Source organism: Equus asinus, chromosome 9 (genome assembly GCF_041296235.1).
Source record: "Equus asinus isolate D_3611 breed Donkey chromosome 9, EquAss-T2T_v2, whole genome shotgun sequence".
In the NCBI taxonomy this organism is placed as follows: Eukaryota; Metazoa; Chordata; class Mammalia; order Perissodactyla; family Equidae; genus Equus; species Equus asinus.
The window spans coordinates 9,530,536-9,552,819 of record NC_091798.1 but is presented as its reverse complement, the minus strand read 5'-3'; the positions used below and the strand labels follow the sequence as shown (position 1 = coordinate 9,552,819).

The 22,284-nt window shown below is 49.0% G+C and overlaps 1 long non-coding RNA gene across 1 annotated transcript in view; it reads left to right on the top strand.

Moving 5' to 3' along the window:
* The window catches only part of LOC139046273 (uncharacterized), a 35,890-nt gene extending 18,067 nt beyond the window's left edge, over positions 1-17,823 (top strand). The window contains exon 3 of the long non-coding RNA XR_011506116.1: positions 17,426-17,823. This is a non-coding gene — a long non-coding RNA (uncharacterized lncRNA). The remainder of the gene's footprint in view (positions 1-17,425) is intronic.
* The last annotated feature ends 4,461 nt before the right edge of the window (positions 17,824-22,284 follow it).

The window sequence follows — 22,284 nt, the reverse complement described above, 5'->3', positions numbered from 1 at the left end:
CAGAGTCACGTGAAGATGCTGGTTAAGATGCAGAAATGCCTGCGTCCAGACTCAAATCTGCTAAATCAGACTGTCTGGGGGTGGAATCCGGAAATCTGCATTTTTAGCAAACTCCCCAGGGGGACCTCTTCACCACATTAAAGGCTTTGAAGCATCGGTGGGAAAGATGCTCCATGGCGATTTGCAGCTGTGAGACCTCGAATCCAACGCACTCGCTGGGGCCTCGAGGAAGGGAAGCATTTATGGGCTGCCCCATCTTCCAGGGAGTGTGGTAAGCCCTTTCCATCCATCATTGCATTTCATCCGCACAACAACACCAAGAGTTGGGTACTATTATTACCACCATTTAACAGGTGGGAAAACTAAAGCACAAGGAGATGGAGAAATGTGTGTTCAATCACGCAGCTCGGGGCGGAGCTGGAATTCACACCTGGGACTGACTCCAAAGTTATTGCGTAAGAACACAGCTGCTAATATCTTCCCTTTCCAGCTGAGACCAAGAAGGAAATTGTAATTGAAAGCAAACCAGGAGAGGGGAGCCACGTTTGCACTGACGTGTAATAGATAAATCTGTGCAACTGAAGTTCAGGACCAAGTGGTGAGCCTAGAATACATTGGCATCCAGAACCACCTCCACTAAGCCTGGCTTCCGTAGCATGCCAGGGACTCACGGCTCTGGGGATTACCGCTCAGTGCCATGTGACATGAAGTTTTGGCAAAATAATTTGTAATATGATAATAGTAGCTGAGCCCTCTCGCTGGCCTGTGGGTGGCTTTGAGCGACTTCTGTCCAGATTCACAGAGGTTGGACCACTTGTCCAGAGAATCTGAAATCAGAAACTGAGATCCATCAGCTTTTGCCACCAAACTCAAGGGTTTTGTTACTGCTGCTGCTGTTTCTTTCTTTGGTTGTTGGCCGGGGCTGGGGTGGGGGGCGGGGATTGGTGCACGTCGGGTGGTAGGGTTGTAATGAATTTCCTTGCCACTGGCCCTTTCTCTGCCTTTATTCTGGGTCTGCACCATGTGGACCACAAAAGTTGTTGCCCCTTAAAAAAGCCTCTTGATTCCAATAAGATAAACAAACAACAAATAGACAAACAAAGGTAGAGTCTTCGAAAGCTGAGCCAGGAGCCAATCTACTGAGCAGATCATCATTTGGGGGGACAGCGAGGAGAGGAGCAGAGAACAGCTTTCACAGCTCGTTCACAGCAACAGCCACGCAGGATGACTCCGACAGTCGTGGAGTAACCAAGGCCTGGAATGGATTCAGTTTTGTTATTCTCAAAACTGTGTTTCTTTGGGTGAGTTGCTTCACCCAAATCTCTGAGCCTCAGTTTCCCTATCTGGAAATCTTGTCAGATAGTCTTTAAGACCATTCTAGTTCAAACATTCTGTGAGTCCAGTGCCTGGTAGACACTAAGTGGAAAGAAGGGAGGGAGGCAAGGAGGAAGAAATCAATCCATCTCTGCAGATCTGCCTTTCATAGAGGCAAGGCTGAGTGTATTTTCCATCATTCGCATTTCTACCTCCAAGGACACTGCCTCTCTCTAATGAGTATATGCTCTGAATTAAATTGTTGATCATTTTAATAAGCCCTGCCTCACCCTCCCACTGAAATGCCACTTTTTAGCCTGTGTTGTCACCAAAGAAAATAAGTCAATTAGAGGACCTTAACAAGACTGCTTCTGAAAAGAACATGGAAACTGTCAGCTGCAGTCAGTTAGACCTGTAGGCTGCGTGGGTGGATTTCCAGATAGGAAAAGAATGGGAAAAGCCAGCAGGCTCCTCATCTCTGAGAAGAAAGCCTTTGACAGTGACACCCAAGATGTGTCACAGCATCTAGCTGTCTCTCTGGGGAAGTTGGGGTGTTCAGCCCTGGCCTAACCTGCAAGATTCTTTCCCCACCAAAAGGAGCAAAATCCGAATGCCTTGCTCCTTGCCACTGGATAGGAGAGCCAGAAGTCACAGCAAAATCATGGCACTGCAAGGCTGTGAAATAACTGGAGATACTGTTCTTGAGAAAGTGAGTGATGGGCATCCTGCAGAGTGTTTTGGAAGAAGCGACCTCTTCTATGAATACAGCGCATCATGCCTGAGTGATTGTGGGTAGACCCTGGGGAATTTCTTCACACGGTATGTCAGTTGGGGGCCTACCAACCTCTTCAAATGAAGCTAAAATTACCTTGTACGTTGCAATCCCACAGCTGATGAAAATCTAGTTCTAGCCCAGATTTCTACTCACCCCCACAATTTGCATCCCCCACAAGTGTGTATGCTGATATCCTACTCCTCCGTATCTTAGGAGGTGACCGTATTTGGGAATAGGGACTTACAAGGGTAATTGGGCCATCCTGGAATAGAGGGGACGACTACTCCAATCTGATAATCCAATATGACTGATGTTCTTACTAAAACAGGAGTTTGGAGACAGACACACACACGGAGGATGCCACGTGGGGAGGCAGAGATTGGAGTGATGCTTCTATAAGTCAAGGAATGTCAAAGATGGCCAGCAAACCACCAGAAGAACCTCACAAAGAACCGATGCCGCTGACACCTTGACCTCAGACTTCCAGCCTCCAGAGCTGTGAGACGACGCCTTTTGTTGCTTAAGCCACTCAGTTGCGGTGCTTTGTTATGGCACCCCTCACAATCTTCTCCACCCCACTCCACCCCTACAGAGGAGACAACGGGGTTAAGGGAGCTTTGCTTCTCCAGGACCCCTGCCCCCGGGCGCTCTCCTCCTGCACCCTCTCGGCTCCCAAAGTGCCCTGGAAGAGCAAATTCTTCTGCACATTCGTTACAGAGCAGCTTCTCACAGCCTCTGAGGACTTGGCACCTGATGCCACCTAGCTCCTTGGGAAAGTCTCCTTCTTCCCAAACTCTTTTAAACATATTTCTCCAGGCAAAGCTATTCTCTCCCTAATTGGCACAAATTATTAAGAAAATCAATTCTTTTCAATCTCGTTAAAACAAGGAAAATATTGACCATATTAGTCTTCTATTGCTGCATAACAAATTAGCACAAATTTAGCAGCCTAAAACAGCACAGACGTGTGTTTTAGCTAAGTCCTCTGCTGAGGGTCTTGCAAAGCTGCAGTTAAAGGGTTGGCTGGGCTGTGTTCTCATTTGCAGGCTTGCTGGGGAAGAATCTGCTTCCAAACTCACTTGGGTTGTTGGCAGGATTTGTTTCCTTCTGATTGGAAGGCTGAGGGCCCCAGCCTCTTGCTGGCTGTTGGCTGTTGGCTGAGAGCTGCCCTCAGCTCCTAGAGGCCCCCTGTGGTTCCTGGCCATGTGGGCTTTCCCACATGGCTGTTTAGCTCATCAAACCAGCAAGGAGCACCTCTAGAGCGAGTCAGCTAGCAAGATGGAATCTTACATAGTGTAATGGGATCACAGGAGTGATGCTCCATCACTTTTGTCATTCTATTGGTTAGAAAGAAGCCACAGGTCCTGTCCACACTCAAGCAGAGGAGATTACGCAAAGATGTAGGGGAGGAAGGGATCACAGCGAGGCACCTTCAGGTCTGTCTGCACACGACAATGTACGAGACATCATTGGTTATTCCCCAGCAGCTATCCCAGCCCTGAACTCCAGGGGTGAGTCTGATCAGTCCAAAGACAGCCCTTTGCCATGACTGGTTTGGGAGAGAGCATGTGACCCAACTCTGGCTACAACGATGTGAGAAGTCTACTGAGCAATTTCTGCAGAAAATTTCCTTACTCCTAAAATGGAACTAGGGAGGGTGATGGTCTCTCTTTAATTCCTCAGGATGCTTTGGCGTTTAGTTGAAACCTTCGATCTGCAGCAACCATCTTGATGCCAGCCTGAGGGTGAAGCTAGCTCTAAGGATGGAAAGATGGAAAGTGAAAAGAACATAGATCTCTGATGTCATCATTTGGCTGCTGAATGCACCATCTCCAAAGCCCACTCTGTATCTGTTAAACCTTGAGTTAGGTTTGCTGTTACTTGCAGCCAAATGCATCTTAATACAATAGGACTCTCCTAGGGCAAAACAGCATGGGACCCATAGCAACATTTGAATGGAAAATCCTCAGTTCCATCAGTGAGATATAGATTAACCTGGCTACATTTTTATGGGATATTTTGTGGGCAGGAACTGGACAATAATGTCAGTACTCTACGGTACTTTATAGCTCCTGCATATAATCAGGTCAGGCCAACTGTTTGCAGGCAGAATGCACTCTTCTGTGCCTTCCGAGCTGATCATTCTCCATTAATCTAGAGGCAGGATAGTCAGCGTAACCGCACTGGAAATTTATTATATTGAGTGAGACATGAAGATAAATGTCACTGGCCCAGAAATAATTCATTCATTCTTAAGAGGAAAGGAGAGAAACTAAGGCTTATTGAATGCCTACAAAGTACCTACTATGTGCTGGGACCCTTACATAGGCTTTCTGTTATTCCTGACCATACTACACAAAGGTTATTTTGCCTGTTTTGCTGATGAGGGACCTCAGGCTCAGAGGAGGACACACACACACGTCAGAGCATGCTGCCACTCAGCATACATTCTCTGTCCTTTCAGAATGTGTTGCTCTGTTTTAGGACGTGATTGGCCCAGGATGGTTTCCTCTGGATGGCACTCCCCAGACCTGAAGTGGAGTGAGAATGTCCTACCCAAGCACCAGCAAGGAGAGCCTGAGCCTCTTATTGAGCATTTTAAGGCCATTGAAGTTCAGAGATCACATCCAGGTGCCTTATCCCGTTTGCTGTCATTAGCTCCATTTCACAGATGAGTTGATTGAAGCTCAGCAATGTTATGTCACTTGTTCAAAACCACTGAGCTCCTTAAAACAAAAAAAAAGACAAACGAAAAAAAACCCACTGAGTTCCTAGAGGCAGATTTTTCCGGGATGGATTCAAGCCCTGGTCTCTTATTCCAGCGCCCATCCCACCACCAAGTAGCTCCTTTCTCCTCCCTGAAAGTTGGCAACAGAGCACCTCTGTCAAAGTCACCCAGAGGAGGCAATAAGGCTCATAGGCACAGGGCCACGTTCCCCCTGGAGTGGAGCAGACATGTGTGCTAGACCAAGGAGTGCAGGTTCTCGAGAGGGTCCCAGAGAGCCAGTGGAAACTGCTAATTGCTTGTTGGTTCAGATAAATGTTATCTCTTTACACTGCTGTCAGGGCTTTCTGACGGCACAAAATGCAAGCTATGTAGTGCAACCTGTTTGCCGTTTTGTCTTTGCATCAGCAAGCTGACAGCAAAGTATGTTACACAGGTATCATAAACCTATTCAGCTCATGTACCAGAAAGCACTTGCTCTGCTTCCTTCCTGTGCTAATTCAAAGTTAGTTATTTATTTCAATGTTTATTGAGGGTCCGGGTAGGCAAATTGCTGGGCTAGTTCTATGGTGAATTTCACACGGGTTCTCCATGCGTACTTTTTTTTTGGTGTGGTTATTAATGCTTTCTTGTTATTTTGATGGGGGAGTCTTTCGATCCTTAGACATTTAATTATTTTTATAATTCATACATGCATGTAGTAAAACGTTCAAACAGTTTTACAGTGATGAGCAACTCTTCCTTTTGCCGCTGAGCCCCAGGCAGCCAGTTCCCCTCCCTAAAGGCGGGTATCATGCTCAGTCCCAGGCTGCTTTGTGCAAACACAAAGCGAGTACTATCCGTGCTGTTCAGCCCTAGACTGTTGTCTTTGAATAACTATAAGATCGTTTATTCAACCTGATCCCTATTAATGGACATTTAGATAGTTTCCATATTTTACTCAACATTTAATCTTAGCATTAATCTTCTTGTATTAATGCCTTTGCTCATGGTTGCAAGTATAAGTGGGGAGAAATTCCTAGAATCGTTGGATCAAAAGACAAGCACATTTTAATTTTAACAGCCAGAACCCGGTGGCTTTCCTAAGAGATGGTGAGTAGGTTTCACTTCCTCAAACCGAGGCGAGCTTGCCTGTTTCCCCACAAACTCGCCCAAGAGGAATTATCAGTCTTCCAATTCTCTGCCAATCTGATAGCTGCAAGAGCATCTCTTGTAGTTTTGATTGCGCTTTTCCCATTATGAGATTGAACAGCAGACGATCTCTATTTTGCTCTGAGTTTTAATCTTAAAATACCCTAAATCCTCTTAGAAGTAGGTAGGGTCGGATCTTAAATCTAGATGGATTTACGTAATGGGTCTATGAAAATAAGTCATGGAGGGGATCAGGCTAAGTGTGAGGCCTCTCCCTCAGGCCCCAGCCCGTTCCTGATCCCTGCCCCCCTTGCAGGGCGTGTCCAGAGCCAGGCTGCGCCTGCATCATGCGCACACTCCTGGGCCACACCCCAATCTGGGCAGTCTGGCCTGGGGACCCCCTCAGGCCCTGATGCTCAGAGATCAGATTGGTAGATAGGTGGTGAGTGTGGCCCAGAGCACTGCATCCTGAGTAAAGGGATCGGGGAGTCCCACACGGATCCCTCCTAAATGAGGTCCTGGGGCGAACCTTCCTAGTGTTCTCTGATCAGGTCCAACAACATGGCCCCTCCCCTTTGAGGGAGCATGGGCCCAGTTCAGCAAGAAGAGTAACATTTTGCTTTTGCATACTGTTCTAATCACAGCACATTTTCTTATCTATTTCATTTCACCCTTTGCAACCAGTGAGATGGGGATTATTAGCACACCCTATACAGATGAGGAAACTGAAGCTCAGAGAGGACTGGTAACCTGCCAGTGGTCACACAGCCGGTCAGTGACACAGCTGAATTCAAACCCAGGCCTGTCTGACTCCTGGGCAGGGACCTACAGCTACCATCTAAGGGCAGGTCCCAGCTGGTCTCCATCCTGCGCCTGAGATGCTGGAGTAGCCTTCCTGGGCCACATGGGGAAGTCTGACCAAACTATGGCCTGAACCTGCCCCTGGCCCAGGTCTTTTCACACCCAGGGCATCTCAACACTCGCAGCACCCTGGCAAATGGGGATTCACGCTACCATTTTAATTAAGGGTAGAGATGGAATTGGGATCCAGGCTGACCTGACTCCGAATCTTGTACTCCTTCCCCTCCCCACCCCAGGGAAAGCAAGGAGCTCCCCAATAAGTGAGAATCCATTCCCACAACACACGTGCTGTGGGAACACTGGCCACTTTGCCCCTCTGGCTGAGAGAAAGGGGTCTCTTGAGAGGCCCCAGGGTTATGTAGGCAGAGAAAGCGGGTTTGAAGACCTCGCCGTCCATCTGGACTTTATCAGCGTCTTTCCTGGGTAAGATTACAGTGAACGATTATCTGTAGATCTGGAGCCAGCAGGGACTTTGAAAGCCCCAATTGCCAAGGGGGCGGTGAGCTGGGGGAGGGCCTGGAGATGCAGAAGATGAAAAAGCAGCCCAGGCATCTTATCTTCCTGCTGAAATCAAACAGGCCGTGCGGGGCCAGGAGGGAGAGCGTTACCCGTCTGCAAGGCAGACGGTCTGGTCCTCGGCCCTCGCTGGCCACCAAAGGGTGGACGGGGACCCAATGAAGGCCCCCCGCTGTCTTCTCATCCTCTCACCCTCCTCTTCGTTTTCTTTGTTCATTCATTCACTCTTCGTGCATTCGCTTCCATCCTTTAGCCCATTCGTTCTATTAGCGGACCTGCCTGGAGCTTTCACTGAGCCAGGCGCTTTGCAACCGTCCTCCCATTTAATCCTCCCAATGAGCCTCTGGGAGAAGGGCCCAAGTCAGCCCCATTTTACAGATAAGGAAACCGAGGCCAAGAGAGGTTAAGTAGTTGGCCTAGGATCCCACAGCTAGTAAATGGCAGAGTCTGGCTTCTCTTAAACCTTCAAGCATTCATTTTTCCATTTTTCCTTATCCCTATAGAATTCATTTACTTATTTATTCAGTTTTCTACTTTCCCATTACTTGTTCATTTTAAAATTCCGTCTCCCAGGGCCTGCCTGGTGGTGTTAAGTTCACGTGCTCCGCCTCAGCAGCCTGGGGTTCGCGGGTTCAGATCTCAGGTGTGGACCTACACACCGCTCGTCAAGCCATGCTGTGGCAGGGTCCCACATACAAAGTGGAGGAAGATTGGCACAGATGCTAGCTCAGCAACAATCTTCCTCACGAAAAAGAAAAATTCCATCTCCCCTTTTTATGCATTCCTTCTATCCTTCCCTTGTCCTCCTGTCTCTTTCTCCCTTCCATGACCTTTACTGAGTGCCTACTGGGTGCCTGGCCACCAGGACATCAGGCCAAGGGGCTCCTGACAGATGGCTTCTGGGAAAAGAGATAGGAGACCCCTTATCTGTGATCAACCTCCTCAGACGGGGCTTTTGGGCCAGCCTCCTGTGCCTGACTTGTCCCAGTGTTGGCCCAAAAGTGTATGCTTGGTGATATGGTTCTAGAGATGTCTTTGCCAAACCAGCCTTGAGTGTGACTTGAATGGAAATCCAAATGGCTTGGGGACGAGGGGGCGACTTCCTGCGGTTTCAGGCGCTGAACAAGGCTCTCCTTTTCCTGGCAGTTCTGACCTCCGTTCCTTCAGCGGACATCAGTGAGGACCTGTTCCCTCTTCCCACCCCCACAAGCTACCCGGTGGTCCCTCTGTTCCTCTAGCCATCTCTGCTTTCATGCCTCCCTCCCCTCTAGACCGCTCACTGCTAGAGGCGGGAATTTGGCATCAAAGAGTCTCTGTTCCCAACCCTGGCTCCATGACTTCTGGGCCCGTCTTACTCGCCGCTTCTCCTCGTACCTAACGCAGGGCCTGGGACAGACTAAATGCAGATGCACACAGGACTGACTGGGATGGGAGCGTCTTTCTCTGTAACACTATACTCACTGTAGTGGACAACGTCACGGATGCCATCGTCCTTCGTCACGTCACTTTCATTTCTACTTGGGAACCCCAACTCCTCCGTCAGGTACAGTCGTAATGTGGCTGTCACCCACAGTGCCCGCCGCTGGCCTCGTAGTCTTGGGTGCACGTGTGAGCTGGGCTAGGAGAGTCAAGTTCTCTCTCCCTGGACTTGGAATCTTAAGTCCAGTGACACGGAGAAAGCAAAAAAAAAAAGGAACAGTTAGACCACGTTTCCTCCCGCCGCCGCTGAGGCTGTCCACTAGTTCTGGCTCTCTCCACCTCCAGAGAACCATAGTTTCTATCCTTTTCCAATTCTAGCTTCCTACCCATTTTGTGAACTGCTCAGCATCCTTCCAATACGTTCCTTCTCTGCAGACATTCAATTAGCCAGTGAATGTCTGTTGCTTTGCGTGCAAAGAACAAACCCTGGATGATGCCCCGGCGCATGGTTTCCAATGCCAGCCGCTGAAGATCTGACTAGGAATGCCCATTTCGCCTCATTGATTGCCTTGCCCGTTGCCTTTTCTGGAAGTGCTCTGAGCTGCCCTCTTTCGGTCCCTGCAGCACTGCCTCTCCTGCCTACCAAGCGGCCCCAGTGCCCTCCCCCCCCCCGCCCCCCCCCCGGCCCGTCATCCCCGTTAAGTCTGGGGACACCAGAATGATATTCCTTCGTCTCTGGGTCTGCCGGCCCTCAGTGGGTGCTGAAGAGTTAGTTACCTGCCAACCTTAGCTGAGCATTTCTCTTTCTTCTCTGTAACCTGGATTTTCTCCAGATTAGGAGCAGCTATTTACCTTGATAACATTTAGAGAAAAGTAAAAAAAAAAAAAAAAATGAACTTCGAAGAGATCTTCAGATGGGTTCTAAATTTTACTCATATTTTCCCTGTCTTTGCCCCAAGTTCGGTATTTCAGGCAACATGACTGTCAGGAGTTTGCAACTCTGTACATGTATTTCCTTTTCTATCTCTGCATCTTCCTACCCGGTACTTACTGTAGAATTCGAAATGTTTCTGTGGCTGCAAACAAGAAAGGGAAACGGAGCATTGAAGTAAGAGGGGATTGGACTGTTCAGATCTGCTTAAGGAATGAGGCCAGAGAGAAGCTCCTGTTAAGTCTGCATTTTCTACATGCCAGGTGCTGTTTGTTTCTGAGAGCCCCGGGTTATCTCATTAACCCTCACAACAAGCCTTGGGGAGAAATAGATTATCAGCCCATTTCATAGATTAGGAAACTGAGGTTTCAACAGTAAATTGCCCAGGGATATCCTACCAGTGGGAGAGTTAGAAACCCAAACAGTCCTTGCACACAGGCCTGTCTGATGCAAGCAGAGGAAGCCAATGGTGGCGTTAGGGGGACCTACTACGTGCCAGGCCCAGTGTCAGATGCATTTCCTTCATTTCCCCTAAGCTCCCAGGAGCCTTGTATAGATGAGGAAACGGAGACTCAGGGAGATTGAGAAGCTTTCCCAGGGTCATACAGTGAGAAAATGAACGGATCCAAACCCACGAGCTGTCTGTTCCACTACTCTGGCACACTCCCCCAAATGGGACTCCTGTTTTTACAAGGATCTGGAAGGTCCAGCCTTCTCCCCTGAAGTCATGACTGTGCTCGCCCTCCTTCTTACAGCTCTGTCCAGATTCCCGGTGAGGGTTGCAGCCCTACCCAGCCTGAAACCCCCTCAGGAGAATGTCAACTTAAGCTGGCTCAAGGTTCACTTGATGTCTGCAGAACCCCCAGTAGGCGCCAAGCTCTCCAAAGCTGGAGAGTAATTCATAAATGCACCCTTGAGGAGGTTGTGAGCCCTGGGGGCAGAAGGCACAGACCCAGCTCAGGCTAAGGCTGTGTAGAAAGTGGCCAGGGAGGTGGACAGTGGGGAGGTTAAGCCCCTGAGCTCTGGGGTCAGGTCTTCTGGGTGAGAGCCTGTCTGGCCCCTTCCAGCAGGAGAATCTTGGCCAGAGCACCTCACCCCTTGGTAAAATGGGGATAGTGAGTACAAACCTCCCAGAATTGCTGGAGCCTTAAAGATGAGTGCACCTAGAGCGTCTGACCCACAAAAAGCGCTAAAATGATGCCTGTTATTATTATAGAAGCACAAACAACGAATGAGAAGAGGTTGGTGGGAGAAGCCAGCGCATCTTGTAGGCATGGGTATGTGAAAAGAGCACGCCAGGAGGGGGAGAAGCGTGAACTGAGCCCAGAGGCGGGGGCAGGCAAAGCAAGGAGTAGTTAAGTTTGGGGCAAAGTTTCCTGAATGAAGGGGAGTAAAAGGAAACAGTTGACAAGTCGGGCCAGGGCCACATCTTTGAGGTCTTTGAGGGCGGCTCCGAAGCAGCTGTGTTTAACTGCCCAGGTCAGGACCTGCTGGACTTCGCTCATTCATTCTCCGTCACCAGCGCAGATCGTCACATCCACATAGCATGTGCAGTTATTTACTTCATATTTTTCTTTAAGATGAATCCCTTTTTTTTTTTTTTTAAACTAAAGGGCATCTATTCTAAAAGGAAGTTTGTTGTTTGCTCTTTTTTATCATTAATGGACATGGAACTCTACCTGCTGTAGGTAGAGACTAATTGTCAAAGTGAACAATGTTAAGTCTTGCTGGATGCTTCTGCCCTGGCAGGAGGCCCTGCGCATTGGGTAAAAAGCTGGATGAGCCTCCCTACCTTTCTCAGGCTGGCCTGCCCGATTCTCTGAGCTGTGCCGCTTGCTTAGAGGGCAATTCTGTGTTTCTGATTCTATCTGTGCTCCAGGAGGCATTATCTCTATCTCCCTAATGACTTCTTAAGCAATAACAGTTTACTGGGTAAAAGAGTAAGGAATGGGCAGGACCTGTTGCTGATTCATAGGAACATTGCAAACAAACCCCACGCCCTCCCTAAGTAGCCCAGCCTCTCTCCATTCTCCTCTCTGGAGGCCCAGCTTCTAAGAACCATTGTGTCACACTGGATCTCCTATTCTTTCAGCTCTCTTCATTTATTCATTCATTCAAAGAGTGCCTACTATGTGCCATGCTTTGTTCTAGGTGCTGCCAAGGCAACAACCAGTGAGGTCCTTGCTCTACTTGGGAATTTAAACAAGTGAATACATGAGATCATGATGGGGTTATTGAGAAAGCAACATGGTGGCAGTGTCATGTGACTTGATATGGGAGGCAGATGGCAACACTAGATAGGGTAGAGAGGGAGGGTGTTTCTGAGGAGGTGATATGTGAACTGAGATCTGAATGACAAGAGGGAACCAACCAATGGAAAGTTCTGGAAACAGAGGCTTTTTTGTTACAACAGGGCTAGAAGAAGACAGCATCTCTGTCAGAGGGAGGAGCAAGAAGCTAATGGTGCCCCGATATGGGAAACAATGGGACAGCAAAGGCGCAGGGGCTAGGAAAAAGAGTCCAGTGTTGGGCATGTTAGATGTGTAATGTCAGCCAGACACTCGAATGCATTCATTCTCTTCTCTGCAAACCCATAAGGTAAAGGTTATTAGTGTCTCCCAATTTACACACAGGAAAACTGAGGCCCAGGAAGTTCCCTAGCTAGTAACAGACAGAGCTGGGATGTGAATCTGCGTTTTAGCACACCAAAGCCAGCACTGTCCCAGCTGCCCCGGGCTGCAGCAGCGTTCACATCCGGAAGTTGCAACATAGTGGCCCAAGCGGCAACACTAACAGCCAAGTGGGTTTTATTTGCTCTACATGGATTTTGAAAAATTAATCTGAGCTAGTGATCAACTCTTAAAGATAAGACTTCATCCCAAAATCTGGCTCTCTGGCTTCTGAAAATATTGAAGATCTGGTAACAGTGGGGCCATGGTTTTAGTGGCAACAATGGGCCAGAGCAGTAGTCCTGCCCCCTTTATATAAGCAAAGGCTCTCTGTTTTTCTGCAGCCCTCACTTCTCCCTATTGTTTACCCCGGGCCCCTTCATTCCTCTACATTACATTCCTGGCCTCTCTATTCATTTGGCTTTGAGAACCCATTTCTCCATTAACGAAATAAGCAGGAAAACTCACAGAGGGCAGCAAGCAAGGAGTGACCTGAGGAATGAAGTTACAGTTCCTTGCCAGAACACTCTCCTGCCCTTCTGATATGATCATTTTGTGCAGACAGTAGAAAGTGTTTCTAACATCTGGGGCAAGGCCCTGGTGAAGAGGTCAGGCCTGGATTTTAATCCTGGCTCCAAGTCCTCATTATGGGACTTTGGGCGAGTCCTGAAACCTTAGTCTCCTTGTGCATAAAGTGAAAAAAGAAATTATAATACCTACTTTACAAGTAGGAGGACGGGGAAAAATAATAATTCAGGTAATGTGCTTGGAACAATTCTTGTTTCATGGCCATCCCACAGCCGCCGTGACGGTAGGAAGGAACTGAGTGGCCTGTTTCATGACTGTTCTTCAGAATGAATAACACACATTTAGAAACATTGCTTTTCTCCATATCCATGTCTCATGAAATAGCTTGACTCCAACACTCCCCACGCTCTTCCACGAGTGTCTCCATCCCAGAGCCACATTTTGTGACATCCAGCCCAGTTTTCCAGACCTTTCTCCTCACTTCGGTCTAACCACCCTGAGGTCTAGTGCTTTCTGGTTCTCTGTCTGAGGCCGGCTGGTGCTGGGAACACGGGTCTGCATCCCATTTGCATGACAGGAGCACAGGCAGGATTTTGATCCTTTCTCTGGGTGTGTGTGAGTCCGTGCTCTGCACAAAAGCCCCACTCAGCATTGCTTTTTCAAGCTGAGCTTTAAAAGGCTTATTTGCCATGACATCCAGCACTTGTAATTTGAGGTCATACCCCGAGGAGGAATTGCTAAATCTGTGTAAAATGTCTCTTGCCTCCTTTTCTTACAGATTCTGTCAGATTATCTCTTTAAGAATTCTAAACCCATGTTGTTTGAGGTGGTTTTAGGCTAAAGTACATTCCCCAAACATTTCTTTGTTGTTCAAAATAAAGCAATTGAGAGAGTTCCTCGTCAAATGAGACGCTTTCTAAGAGATCAATATGAAAGACAACTGCCTCCTTGCTAAGGGGTAATTTTAAGAGAGAGAGGAAAGAACGTGTGTTATAGCTAAGCGTGTCCAATCATGAGAGTCGTTTGCTGAGGTCCTGTGTGAGCCGTGTGTTGCTCCTGTGTTCTCAAATCCCCTTGTCCCATGGGGGACATGAGGCCCAAGGAGTGGAAGAGACGGACCGAGTCAGTCCAGGGTAGCACAGGGCGGCCCAGACCTGCTGGGCTCAACCCCACAGGAGCCACGTGTTCACCCCGCACTGCTCAGGCCCTGTGCCCGGCTCTGGCTGTACGAAATCAGACGAGCCGGTCCCTGCACTCCAGTTGCTGCGAGGCCTGTTGGAGGTGAGCGTGGAGAGCACCAAACAGCCTACAATCCAAGGATAGAAGTGCTCAAATGGAGGAGTGTCCAGGACCTCTGTGGATCCAGGGGACGGAGGCTAACTGTCTCCTGATGGTCAGTGGAGGCTTCAGGGAGGAGGTGTTCCAGCAAAGTCCTGCAGGAAAGAATGGTTGGAGTGCTGATCTGAGGCCAGAAGAGCGGGGGGTTTGGAGAACCAGGAAGGCACAGGGCAGGTAGTAGGAGGTCACTAGGCGCTGGCCCGGAGGCCCCTGTGGTCGGCTGCATGCTGGGCCCGGTTGGACAAGGCCTAGGATGCAGACTCTGAAGCCGCAGCTCTCTCCTCCTCACCGCTGGATGTCGGGGGAGGCTCATCCCCCTTCACAGCTTCTTCCAAACCTGGCACGAGCATCTGAAGGGTCCCAGCAAGCGGTGAGGAAGGTGAGCTCACAGCTGTGTGTCTGCAGAGGTGACCCCTGCACACTCGCACACAAGTGGAAATTCACACATGGGGAGAGAGGCAGAGCCAAGCAAAGGGACACACAAGCAAGCAGACAGCCAGACAGCCAGCCAGACAGACACACACTCAGACATAGCCACACAGACATGATAAACAGACAACCGTTAGATGCCTAGAGGAACACTCAACAGACCCAACACACATGCACGCCACACTCACACACAAACACACACGCCATCCCCACCTCTCTCTATCTCTCTGTCTGCCTCTCTCTTTCTGTCTCTGTATGTCTGTCTCTCTCTCTTTGTCTCTCCCTCTCTCTCTTTCTGTCTCTCCCTCACATGCACACACACACTTCCAAAATAAACAATGGAAACTGGATCAGAGGACCCCCAACCCCTCCCCATCAGCTTTTCACGGCGCTCAGCCCCCTGCCCTCTCCTTTCTTCTTCCAACAGAATACTTTTCCTGCCAGTCTCGAAGCGGACTCCACAAACCCTTCTTGAATACAAGCACGTACACCCAGCTAAGGGCCTGCAGGTGCCCTGTGTACCTCCAGGAGAGGGACCATTCTGGGCTGGAACACCCTAGTTGGGGTGGGAGGGAGGGCGAGGTGGAGAGGGAGGGGAGGTGTTGCTATAGAAACGCAGCCTGACGCCCAGAACAGGAGAAGCGGGGTTTGCCCCTCTAGTGGGGTGAGCAGAGATAGACTCTCCCAGGGCCCCCGAGATTGTCCTGTTTCTCCCACCACACCCGTCACACTGATCCCGGGTGACGTGGCTGAATTTGGCCATAAGCAAGTTAGTCAACCTGATACCTGGGCAAAATGACGACTAGTTGAAAAGTGACTATCCTCGTTCACTGTTGTCAAGTGTGATTAATTTGGGTGCATCCTCGGGGGGTTCGGCAATGGGTTGTGGTTCTTTAAGGATTTCAACTACGCTTCAGAATTTGTTTTCTCTTTTTTGGGGGAGGGTGGGGAGTGTGTTTATTTCTAATCCATTTTCAGAAGGTCGTTTGTTCTTATACTATTTGTGATGAATATTAAGGTCATACTGGACTCTTTTATCTATTTTATTCATCCATTCAACAAATGTGTACTGGGAGTCTAATAGGATGGGTGTTCTACTCAGGCCTGGGGGGACATACAAATGCGAGCAAAGTTGACAAAGTCCATCACTTTGGGAAGCTCACATTTTGAGGGGAGAAAGAGGCATCATAAACAGACGTTTAAATGTTGAACAGCATGTGTAAAAGCCATGAAGAAAGAGAAGCTAAAGTCTCAGGGCAAGCCCAGCTGAGGGGCAACAACTGAACAGAGACCTCAATGCACTGAGAGAGGGACACACACACACATCCAGCAAAAGGGAGGAGATGTGCAAAGGCCCTGAGGCGGAACAGCCTTGCTGTGTTTGCGAACAGCCGGGAGACCAGAACAGGTGGTCCACAGTGAATGAGTGAGAAGAAGGGAGGAAATTAGCCTGACGAAGCAGTCAGGGCCTGACAGCACAGGGGCCTGTGGACCACAGTCAGGCCTCGGTTTCAATCCAGCTGGATGGGAAGCCACTGGAGTTCTGAGAATCAATGTGATCCAATTGAAACTTTAAAAGGAGCAGCTCTGACTGCTGTGTGCAGAACAGCCTGGAAGGGGAGCAAGCTCAGTGGGAGGAGAGATATGAGTTAGGAGGACCTCACAGTCATGCCAGTGACTAATCAAGGGCACACACCCTTACTGTCCTCCTGGAGGAATTCCCCAGAACAGTCTGCAGGCGGAAGAGACCAACTGTGGCACAGCAGAGACCTGTTAGAAGCCACCAAGTGTCCACAAGGAAGAAACTGTTGATTATCGCTTGTTCAGGCCCTACTATGTGTCCAAGACAGTGCAAGAAACTTTATATGAAAGATCTCACTTAATCCTTCTAATCCCCATTTGAGGTAGACACAATTGTGTCACAGATTGGGGAACAACCGCAATCTCGCTGTGTGCAAGCATTGAAAAATATCAAAAAATCAGAAAGGGCAGAACTGGCTTGAAACAAATGAGACAGTTTAAAGTTAAAAATATTTTTGATCAAAAGACTGAAACTTTGTTTAGCTTTTCTTTTACTTTCTTTCTTTGTATAAATGTAATGTAATCTCATCTCAGAGATACTAAAGTTGAAAGAGAGAAATGAAGTCACGGAATAAGGGCCCCCACAGGTCCACCTCCTTCCATCCTCCCTCAACCCCTTGATTCAGACATAGCCACACCTGCTATGCAGACACGACACCTTTCTGCAAAAGTACGCTCGTGCCATGCACGCTGTTTCGTAACATTCCATAATTCATTTAGATCAACTCAGTAGGAGAGGTCATCTCGACAATTTCCTCTTTTCTTGGTCATTTAAGTTGTTCTCTTATTAATGAATATTTATTGTGTCCCAACTTTTCCTTATTACAATGAAGGGCAAGAATAAATTATTGAAAATAAAGTAGAAACAAAACAGAGAGACAGTAAAAATTCTAGGAAAAAAAGGGCAGAAAGGCTTTCCGCGGATGAAGAGGAATTTGCAATTGATGTTTCCGATGCTAACTACTGGGGCTATTCATTTTCAACCAAACTTTTGTTTTGACCAAGTTGTCTGTTAGTCACTCAGCTTTCTTCCAAATTGTTTGGACCAAATGGCTCATTTGTTCAACTTCAATTTGGCCAATAGTCTTTTGGCTGAATGACATGAGCATTAATAACACTAGTATTATGAATGGCTACTATTTATTTCGCTTTGAGCATGTGTGCCCTAGCCCTGCATCAGAGCTTGTTGTAATTCATTCTCCCAACAGAAGCTGAACGCTGCCGGGACAGTCTTCCCCGTCTGCTGCAAATGGACTCAGGTTCAGAGGGATAAGATCGTAGGCCAAGATGACCTGGCTGGGAAGTGGCAGAGGCAGCATTTGAGCCCAGACCAGGCTGGTTGCCCACCTCTGGGCCTTTGTCATTGCCACACAATGAGACGTGTGAAAACACAGCACACAGCAGGTATGCAGAAACGGTTGGTTGTTCCCTCGGCCTCTCATTCCCCTGGGCACAGTAATTGCTAGCAAGAGAAAGCAAATGCTATGCTTATAGTAAAAAGTCTTCACTGATTCTAAAACTTTTTTATTCTGTAAATACAACAGAGATTTCCAGAAGTGTAACTTCAGTTTCTGAATCTAGCAACTAATCTGTCTATATTAAAAGGTCTTTACGGCAATGCGTGATGCTGTGGAAAGTATGTTTTCATTTCCGTGCATTTAGTCTTGGTTTATAATGTGAGCTGTCATGGAAAATAAAAAAATTAAATATAAGAAGAAAGAGAGAGAGAAGAAAGAATTCTGAGGGGGCTGGTCTGATCGGGCCAGAACCATCCATTACCCCACTGGAAAGTCAGTGCCGAGGGGCCCTGGAAACCCGGGGAGATGGACAGCCTAAAGAAGGTGCCTCTCATGCCTGGCCACAAGGAGCGGGGTCCAGAACAGGAGACAGTCTGCGAACACGGCCGCAGTGCGCCCGCTGGCTGCAGGCGGGCTTCCTCCTGGGGATGCTGGAGTTTGATGACGAGAATTTTACAAGTTTGTCTTTTCTTTCATGATAACACAAACAATATTTTAACTGTCATAAAGAAAAAACTCTCTTTTTGGGGACTGTGAGGTCATCAAGGAGAGGATGACAGTCTTGGCGAGGTTGGGGGCCACCGCGGAGCTGAGCCCAGGGGAGAACTTCCCCACAGTGGTGAGCAGCTCTCTTGAGCCGGGGCTGGTTGCACACAGCATGCCCAGGCGATAGGGACAGTCCAGGAGTCCGTTTAGCAAAGGGTGGAAATGAGCAGGTGGGGGCGCACTGAGTGAGGCTGGCAGAAGGTGGTCGCTGGACGCCTGTGTGCCAGGCTCAGGGCTGCCTCTGGCCTGCCGTGGGCAGGGCGAGGTTGCTCCAGGTCGTCTGTGCACCTCAACTTCATCATCCGAACGCTAGAAGAGGAAGCCGAGAGCCTGGGGGTCCTGGGGAGTTTTCGTAGCATGCAGACTCCTGCCGTCCCTCCTCCAGGGAGAAGGATCTGTCCTACCTCTGACCTCCCCCATCAGCTGGCCCCAAGCTGAGGACACCTGAAGGAAGGACAGGGAGGACCTCCGAAGGACTGCAGGTTAAATCACAGGGCACACAGTTGGCGCTCATTAAATGCCAGTTCCTTCCTCCTTTTCCTTCCTCTGAGGGGCCTTCGTTGGGGTGACAGTGTTTGACCTGGATATATCAGGGATCAACTGCTCCGAAATTTCCCCCCAACCTGGCCCAGCTTTGCCCCTGGCAGGTGATGAGTGCCCCATCCCAGGTGGCCCAGGAGGGGTCAGGACAAGAAGCCAGGCCTGGGGCTCCTCCAGGGACAAGAGTCACAGTTGGTTACTCTGCCACCCTCCTGTCTGCATGGCCTAGGCCTTTCTGGTTGTGTTTATTCTCTCCAGGAAGCGGGGGAATCCTGAAGGACTGGCCAATCGCAACGTGTCGCTGGCACAGGCCGTCCAGAGCTTTCCCAACACTGCCACCTCCACCAGCCACTCCGGCCCCAAATCCTGCACCTTGCAGGGGCATCTGGCCATGTGGCCCCTGCTCCCGGTCCTGACCACTATCCAAGGAACGTGTGTTAGGGCATCCTGAGTTAACTCAAGCATCCCATGGGCCTGGGCCAGAGTCCAAGGGAACAGACAGTGTTCTCCAGGGAAGCTGGGTTTGGGCACACATATGCCCGAGCCCAGCTCTCTGAGACCCAGGGCAGGAGATTTCTATTTTGGCATCAAACATTTAAAACAGCACCTTTGATGAAATAGTCTTATTTCTCCCATGTTGACTTTCTTCTTGGAATGGCCAAAGGCTCAGAAAACCCTTGCTTTGTACGTGGAAGGGATTTCCCTACGTCTCCATCGATCCATTCACTCCTTCAGCCGATGCCTGTTGATCCTGAGCGCTTATGATGTACCAGGCTGCAAGTGGACCGTAGGCGGGAAGGGGAAATGGTGCCCATGCTGGACTGGCAGCCCCCACAGCCTGTCACATGCACAATCCAGATGTTGTGGGGCAGTTACAACAGGCAGGAGCTGAGGACCTGACTTCCAACCACAGCTTGCTGGGCTTTTTACCACAAAAGATGTAGGTTTGAACCTTACTTCCACCATTTCCTGCTCTGTGAACTTGGGGAACACCCATTCCCTCGCGGATGGTTGCCTTCTCTTAATGGAGAAAACCGTTCTGACCTCACAGGGTTCTGGACAGGTGCCCTGGGGTAAGGTCTGTGGAGACGCTGGTTCAGGGATGCCCCACAGTGTGGCCCCGCTGCGGCTGCTGCTGTGGATGGTGTTTCATCTTGGCAACTGCCTGACCTCAACCACTCCACAGCCCCACTGCCTGAGCCCTAAAATGGTGATAACCAAATCTAACGAGCTTTCATAGAAGGATCAAAGAAGATATATTTGCAAAAGGGATTTTGAATAATGATGATATTTGAAGTGGATAGACAATAAGCATATAACACATATCTCATTATAGGGAAACGAAACGATAGGAGGCCAAGCTCCTTTCAACTGTAACAGGGGACTCTGATCCTCTCCTTGCACTAGTCCAGGGAAAACCCCTGTGGCGTGCCCAGCACTCTGCTCAGTGCACTCGCATGATTCCTTATTTCGTCCTCTCTGCGTGGTCATGATCCCTGTTTTGCACATGGTAAAACAGTGGCTCAGAGAAGTTACAGAGCCTGCCCAAGGTTACACAGCTAGCAAGTTGGGATTAGAACCAAATCTGTTTGGTTCGAAAGACCCTGCACCTGCCCCTATATGTCCTGACAGCACACAGGTGCTGTACATGCCCTTTCTGCTGCTTTAAAAAAGAAAAGAGAAGCAGCAGCCCTCTGCAAGAGTCATTCACACGGAGTGCAACGGCCACGAGTGCAGAGCAGGCCTCCCAGCCTGGATTCCAGTGAGCACGCGGGGTTCAAGCAGTGAGTCACTCTCCCGTCTCAGCCCCACCCCCATCAAGGGTCCTTCCCGAAGTCTCGATGCCCTTCAGCTTCCTTCTGAGCTGTGGTGGTAGATATAGCAAATGAAAACACGGGCCATCCAGTTCACTTTCAATTTTACACGGAAAGAAGAAGAATGATTTTAGCATGAGTGTGTCCCACGCAATGTGTGGGGACAACCTGATCTGAATTTATCTGAGAACCCCACTCTGAGCTGACCTCTGAGGAGAGCTGGGTTAAGGCTGGTAGGGGGGCATCATGGAACCAGGCCCTGAGAACCTTTAGGCAAGGCCCTCAGGAGTTTAACCTTCACGGCTAGTCTCTTTGTCCCAGCTCTGGGGGCCACTGCGGGGTTGACCACCGCTTCCCAAGAGGAAATAGAAGTGAATGACTCAGTTTGAGAGAAATCATCCTTCTCTCTGCTTCCCTTCCCTCTAAGAGGAGTGATAAATCCAGGAATTGCCAGGCACTTACAAACGCTTTTTCAAAACAAACCAAAGTGGAATCTGGACTCAGCCAGGTACGAAAACGTAGATAGAACTTTACCAAGAAGAGGGCTGGGAAGGCCGGTCCAGACAAACGGAACAGTGTGTGCAAAACCTCAGGACTGTGCACGGGGGCGTCGTGTGCAGGAAAATAGAGATGAGCACGCGATGGCAGCCTCGGATGTCCAGGCACGTGGCTGGGGAGAGAACAAGCAGACCCCAAAACGGCAGGGGCCTTGTGTGTGGGGTTACTGAGCCTGGACTTTCTCTCTGAGACAATGAGTCGTCGTCGAAGGATTTTGACCAGGGGAGTAACCCGGGAGCAATCTGGCTAAGGATGGTTTCATTTCATTGTTACTTGATTACGGAGATTGAACTGTTTTTCCATGTTTGCTATTTGAATTTTTTCTGTTTCTCTTGTTGATTTGTAATAACCTTAGACATAGAAGGCTTTTAGTCCCTTTTTATTTTTTGGTAATGTCCCTCATTTGTCTTCTTTATAATTTTCTATTTTTAAAGTAAAAGATAGTTTTGAATTTTATATAGTCACATTAAATCATATTTTGATGTGTAGATTTTTCCATTGTCGTTGTCTTAAAAAAGTTATTTCCTATTCTGAGGAGAGAACAATCCAGATGGATTATAGAGTTAAATATGAGAAACAAGCACAAGTACTCATTGCCCTTCTAGCTTTTCTCTTTGTCACTTCCCTGTATGCTGTTTGTTCCATTTAACTGAATAATCCATCTGGAATTTATTTGGAGGTATAGTGTGAGGTTAAGATCTCTCTTTTTTTCTCAAACACCCAGTTTGCCCGATGCCTTTTATGGATGAAGCCCGAGTCTCCCATGCGGTGTGGCGCTTCCTCACCACAGAGCAGCTTTCCCCGGCCGGGAACCGCTGTCTGACGGCCTGCTCTGGTCCAACAACCGGTTCAAACGCGGCACCGTTTCAGCGACCGTGACTCATGTGCGTGTTTTAACGTCTGATGAGAATTCTCACTCGGTTATTCTTCTTTTACAAAATCTCCTTTTGCAGCCGCCGCCCTGCGGCCAAGTGGCTGAGTTCTCGCGCTCCACTTCGGCGGCTCAGGGTTTCGCTGGTTCGGATCCTGGGCACAGACATGGCACCGCTCATCAGGCCATGCTGAGGTGGCATCCTACATGCCACAACTAGA